Below are 7,387 nucleotides of genomic sequence, written 5' to 3' on the forward strand. Positions count from 1 at the left end.
CCATATGGAGCTTTTTTACCTACTACGTTTACTATCCACGTTACACTCCTATTCTACAACATATTACGCAATACCAGCTTAATCAAGTAATACCTGCCTTGGTAAATAGCATAATATTGATCACCGCGATTACAACGATACTTGTTAGCATCTTTTATTTTAAGGTAAAAGTTCTTAAATATACTCATAGTCCTTAATATTACTTGATATTTTAAAATTTTTCAACCTTTCTTTAATTATTCTTTTATTAAGAGCATTAAAGGTATTTTGATTTCACAATTATAAGTAAATGCAAAGAATCCCACACAAATCTTATAGAAAATGCTTTTCTGTCAAATTGCCTCAAATTTTAATATTTTTTAGCTTATATCAAGCTGATTAAAAGTTTTCGTGAACACAAAACCTCTAAATGCCTTGTGTTAGATTTTACTTCAGAACCTTTGGAAGATTATCGCATTTTATACAGAAAAATAATCGAAATAAATCTTTATATCAATATTAGTTATATTAATACTGTATGTAGATACATCATGAATATGTACTGTACACATATATGTCACAGAAAAATCTGTCGGACATAATATCACGAAAAATGTATTTATCATATTTTTCAATATTTCGAAAAATATTACAGTATAAAACATCCACAAAAAAAGTTTTATCTTTTAATTCCAAGAAGCATGTTAGAATTTCCAAAATGACAAGGAGACTTACAAAAATCAAGCACTCCGTTTTGTGAGAAACAAGAGAACTCATGTAAACTACGCATCTCAAAGGAATGAAACGCCCATTACGCCTATGTCATTCAATTTGTGTAATTCTAAGGACGGGTGCGTAAAACTAAAACTAAATACAAAGATACCATTAATACATATACAAGTGTAGTAAAAAAGATTTATTTCATTTTTTTGTACTTATTAATATAAAATACAAAAACTTTCTAAAAATCCTAAAATAAAAACTAAGACATTTGAAGATTTGTGCCCGTAAAGAATTTTAATCAGCTTACATACAGTTTACATAAGCTACAAAATAAATATTAAAATGTAAAAAAAACAATTTGACTGATATCCAGTTTTCATAAGATGTGCGGAGTATTTATAAAAAGTTTTTTAACCGAATTTTAATATTTACATTATTATTTAATGTAAACAAAATATGTTTGATAAAATTAATATTTGCATTTATATTACTTTATCAAATTAGCCTTTAACATAACATTTTCAAATCTTATATCTCAAGTACCAATCTTTCTTGTAACTCTTTATGTATCACATTTTTTATATACATTACAATAATAATTTTTATTCAAATATAAAATTTCCATTTATGTCGCATAATCGATTAATATGATTTTTTAAAGGAATTGAAAATATGCTTACATGAACTTTCCTTAGTGGACGACACAATAGAAGCAATCGGTGCGCCAAAGAATTACCAACGGCTGCGTAAATGGATAATTAGTATAGTAATTGGATGGATTATAAATATTTTTTATCAGTCATCAGGATTTTACTTTATTTATGACGTAAATCTCATTAATATTTGTGAATTTTTTGTGATAAATTATCCGACTTATGTACATATCTTAAATGCCCTAATTTGGGGAACTATCATTGGGTTAGTAAATATAGAAACATTAATTATGTAAGCAATTTTTTATTGGCATGTGCATCAAAATGTTTGCAGTCTGTAAATAAAACATCTAAAGATTTTTTTTAAACTATTTAAGTACTGTAATTATATATAATATTTTATCAGTATTATATTTTATTATTACAATTATAAAGAATGTACATAAGATAATTTTAATTGGGAAAAAGATAAAAATTCATTCTATTATATTATACATATAAATTAAATAAAAAATATAATAAAACATAAAAAACAACAATTCTAATTTATTCTGGCTTTAAATATTTATTAACGCAATTGAAATATATCCGTATTTAGTATATATATATATAAAATATATATCAATTTTGATAAAAAAAATAACTAAATCCCTCTTACTCAATTCAGATATATAAGCTCCAAATTTCATCAAGTCAATGATCGTTTACATGTACTATACTTTGATCTTTACGAAAATAATGCGGATTATAGAAGACAAGACAGATCCATTTTAGTGTGTCAACGAATAACAGAAACTGAGGATCACAAACAATATATATGGATAATGATGTAATTTTTTTTAAATGTTATACACGCACCCCCGCGTATGTATGCATGTTTATACAGAGTGCCTCAACTGTCTATAGTAATATACGTGCGCGAGCGCGCGCGCGTGTGTGTGTGTGTGTGTACAGGATGTTTGGAATTTAAAAGTAAAAACTTCGGGAGCATATTCCTATAGGGAATCGATAAACTAAAAAAAAAGGTCTAGGATATACTCACTTTTGCTTTGTTTTGAAGAAAATCGTAAAAAAAATAACGTAGTTTTCATTTTTGTATAGAATATATCACAAGTCTGAAAATGGACGAATAACTCGAAAGCAAAGCATTTTTGAGAAAAATATTTCAGACAAAAGTTGTAGTTTTTGAAATGATATTTTCACTGATACATCCGTTTGACCTTGAGTGGCATCGACAAGATCAAGTCAAGTCGTAAAATATTTTAAAATAGAATATTTTATATAATAAAAAAGAAACATCATTTTTTAAACTTTTTTGTTAATAACTTCTCAACAAATAGCGATCGCCACTTAAAATCCGTTGGAGATCACTCAAGATCATGACCTTAACATATGTCAAGGTCAATGTTACCGGAAGTGACGTCCCTTTTCTACAATATATATATATATATTTACCAAAAATATATTTTGTTTGTTGTTAGTACTTCTTGTATGTCACTTTTTGATTTCATTAATTATAATAATTATGATTTCTTTACAGGCACGTCCATCTACAACTATGTCTTATATCTCGCAAACTAAACAAGGTGTTTAAAATATCAATGTTATGTCAAATGTTGTGGATGTTTTTAGAAAGTACATATATCAGTATCGATATGTATGTTTTACTCAAATATAAACAGGCAATATTATTAAATCGATCTTTGTCAGAAATTATATATAACTATCTTTATTTAATTCTGCTTAGCATCTTATTTCTCACATTGAACTACGTATGTCAAACTGTTTACTATAAGGTACAGAAAAATTGAACCATTAGTAAATATTTACAACTAGAATTATAAGCACAAGCAACAACTTTGCAACATTAAAATTACAAATATCGAAGTTTTATTCCATAAAATAGCGCAACCTTTTGGGTGCAAAATTTTTAATTTTATTAAAAACTTTCATATTGTTTTAAAACAATTTTAGATAAACGAGACAGTAGCAATTCTTCACAAATTGTCCAATTATAATCTCGATAAGGAGTTACGTGACCAGGTAAATATAATAATTCCAATAAGATTTTATGTAGCAAGATTTTAATTATTCTATATGTAATTTTAATAGCTGCTTTAATGGAAGTTTAAACGTTTGCACACATTTTATCGAATGAAAAATTGGTACATTATAAAACAGCAATTGTGTTATCATTTAAAATGAGTTAGGATACTTAAACATATACTAACGTCATAATTATAGTAGGCAAGAAAAAATTCTATTAATCATTTTTTATTTTATATGCAAAAGCAAATATTCGAAAAATTTATTGATTACACTATAAATGTCCTACTAAAATAGACAATATTTTATAAAACTTTTGCAATTAGCGTTATACATTCAAGCAATCTAAAATGCATAGAAGAATATACTGTTAAATCCATAATGCTGAATTATATCCAATTTAAATTCTTTTCAATCATTTCTATAGATCACCACTAATTTTTCTCAATGTGCCATTAACTTAACTAAACTAATAAAATCAATTCAAGAAAGCATATTAAATTTGTGTAAAACTTAATTATTAATATGAACACTATTTATTCAGAAACTGAAAAATGGATTGATTCTGACACATATTGAAGTTAAAAATAACAAAATATGTTTACAATATGGTATATATACAAGTACATATATAGTATATATTAGTAATTCAAGATTAAATAATTTTAAAGCAATGAAGATCCAGCTTCCATCGTAATAGGCATTTTTCTAGTATTGATTACATTTCTCACATAATAAGCAGTCCAAAATAAAGATTCCTAATAGTGTTTAAAATTTAATATTATTTAATTTAAGGAATAAGGTCGCTCCTTTGAAATCTAATAATGTAACACAATTGATGTTTTATAACAGTGTCTTAATTTTTTATATGATTATTTAATAGAATTTATGCGTGTATCTGAACTTTCATAAGAGGTAGTATATATTTAACGTTTTATTCAATTATTTAATTTCAATTAGATTTTACAATTTATATTGCAAATAAAAGTCAGGGAGATAAAATTTGGCATGGGACGGTTCTACTATGGATATAATTTCATACGCCAGGTACGTCCTACATTAAATAAATTGTAAGCATGTAATAAATGTATACATATAATAGAACGAACACTTCTACATTCAATCCTGTAAATTACATAAACATCTAAATGAAAACATTATACTAGAATCACTTCTCAATTAATTGAATTTGTTTATTTTTATTGCTATTTTTTGTATAAAAATCTTTTACATTTATTGTTCTATATAATTTAACACAAATAATTTTCATTAAGTAATGAGAGTATATTTTTTCAGATGTACAGTACAGTTTTGTCCTTCCTGATCACTTTAATACAGGTACATGATCCATAACAGTGCAGCAAAAAAAATATCTCAGAAGTGTATAATATATTTCCCGAAGATTTTTTTGCGAATGTGATACCAGCAGAATTTTTTTAGCATGTCAAGATTTTTAGTAAATAGAAATGGTCCAAAAATAGTAATCTGTAACATTTTTTGCGCCAAAATAAGAACTGGTCTCTAAATAAACTCAACAACACCTGAAAGTATAATTCAAGAGCTTTTTAACGAGTTTTGTTTCACAATTTGACATTTTTTAATTTATAAAGTTATTACTATTTGAATTTTTGGACTTTCTATAAAATTTTCAAGAAAGATATATACTTATGCATGGTGTTAGTGCGTGTATATATGTGTGTGTCTATGTATAGCTAAAATTGTAAACTTATGGTTTATAATGTTACAAAAAAGCTGAAATTCGAACAGTTATAATTTGATTAATAAAAGTCGTAAAATCATGAAACAAAGTTTGTTTGAAAACTCTTGAATTACACTTTCACACTCTTTAATTTATTTAGAAATCTATTTTTTTTTCTATTTAAAAAATGTTAAATATGGCTAAAAATGCATTTTTTGCCCCTTTCATTTCAATTTTACTTAAAATCCTGACGTTTTAGGCAAGTTCTGCTGATCGTTCAGCGCGGAAAAACTTTTAGGAAATATACTGGTTGTGTTTCAAAATTTATTGAAAAACCTATAGTTTATGTTACGTGCATTATAGATTTTCAGTTCTGACAGTAAATTTTGGAATACAGCCACTATATCGCACTTTGGAGAAAAAAAGAAAAATTTTTTGTCGCACTGTGTGTGTGTGTGTGTGTGTGTGTGTGTGTGTGTGTGTGTGTGTAAATCTTCTATTATCTCTAATGCATAAAAAAAAATGGTTGATTATTTTAATATCCACATATACGGTCGTGATTATCGACATACATATACATAAATTTCATCTGAAACATTTTTTTATAAAATTAATAAAGCAATGAGATATTTCAAACGACTTTCGTAGAGACTTCCTGTATATATATCAATAATAATAAATTCTTTAATTGTGTACATATGTAAATAACTATAATTAAAATGATAAATTTGACGTTTACACCACGTCATTATTGCAAAGACTTATTGGTATGTTAAAATTAACGTCGGATACACTTAATTGACGTCAGTGACCAATTGTGACCAAATATTGACATCAAAATAATGACAGACTGCTACCTGAGATTTTTTTCTGACAACTACAATTACTACATTTACGCAATTGTAGACTGTGCTTTAGGCAATCCTCTTTACATCTTTAGCGACTCGCGGCGGGTAACTAATACGTTTACATCAATTAGCGTTCGTGCATAAATCCACCGCTTTATATTCTCACGACGCTTATCTTCGTGGCGCGGAGATGCAAACGTTAATCGCGTCTCTTAAAAATACGTGACTTCGCATTTGTTGCGTTTAATTACCCGCGCCGCTTTTCCGTGATTCGCCATGTATTATGAAGTTTCATTATCATCCCGTTCACTATGCGTTCGTGATTCCTGGGCTTTCGTCCTACTAGTGCGGAAACCGCTCTTCGACGTGCATGACGCCATGCGACACAACGCGCAATCAGAAAAATAGAAAGTGAGTTAAAATGCAAAGGAAAATTAAAAGCGAATGCTAATTTGCTATGGCCACGCTATAGGGAGGATAAGCTCATTTATATACACGTGATTTAAGCCGTAGCTGCACTCTACGCGTAATGCGCAATCGCTCTTGTGAATTTTTTTAATCGCGACTGCCCCGTTGCTGAGTCTGATGCATTGTAAGAGAGAGAGAGAGAGAGAGAGAGAGAGAGAGAGAGAGAGAGAGAGAGAAATCATAATTGCGTTTCAGCACATAACTGAGAATTATGGACGATAACCCATCCTCCATGAGGACAAATCCCGAAGTCCGAAGAGTACCTATGCAAATTTAATTAAATGCTTGGTGCGAGAGCTCGCGAACCATTTCTTCACTTTGAGACGCGTCGAGAAACGCTACGCCAATATTTACAAAGGACACGATACGCTGATAATGTCGTTCTATATCGCGTGTTCGAGAAACGTGATTCTTTCGTATAAATTTATTTATAGGAACGTTCATTATCAGATCAGAACAATTTAAATAAATATATAAAATTAATCTAAAGTTCAATAATTATAATTACAAAAATTATGTGAAAAAAGAGCTACAAGCCAATTTAAGAATTTGTGGAATTCTTCATCATTCATTATCAGAACAATTTAAGAATTTGTAGAATATTATATATAAATAAATTTCAATACAATTAAAAAAGAGAAATCAATATCTACATATTCTCTCTGTAAATATGTAAGTTCTATGGATTTATCTTTTCAGGTAAAAATAATTTTTTTTTAAATAATCTTAATTTAACTGTTCATAAAATAGAATGTAACATTTAACATCTACCTGTTCTTAAAAATATGTTTATTGAAAATCAGGTAACATTTTAATAACTGTTCTTTTTAAACGTTTGAATATCTCATAATAAAAGTTAAATGCATGATACTAAAGAATAATGTAAATATTCTAAACAAGAAGAATTTTATATAGTATTAAAATATCATTGCTTTACAATTTTGTAATTTATTTCATCTCTAACTATTATT

The sequence above is a fragment of the Trachymyrmex septentrionalis genome, unplaced genomic scaffold (assembly GCF_001594115.1).
Source record: "Trachymyrmex septentrionalis isolate Tsep2-gDNA-1 unplaced genomic scaffold, Tsep1.0 scaffold8, whole genome shotgun sequence".
In the NCBI taxonomy this organism is placed as follows: domain Eukaryota; kingdom Metazoa; phylum Arthropoda; class Insecta; order Hymenoptera; family Formicidae; genus Trachymyrmex; species Trachymyrmex septentrionalis.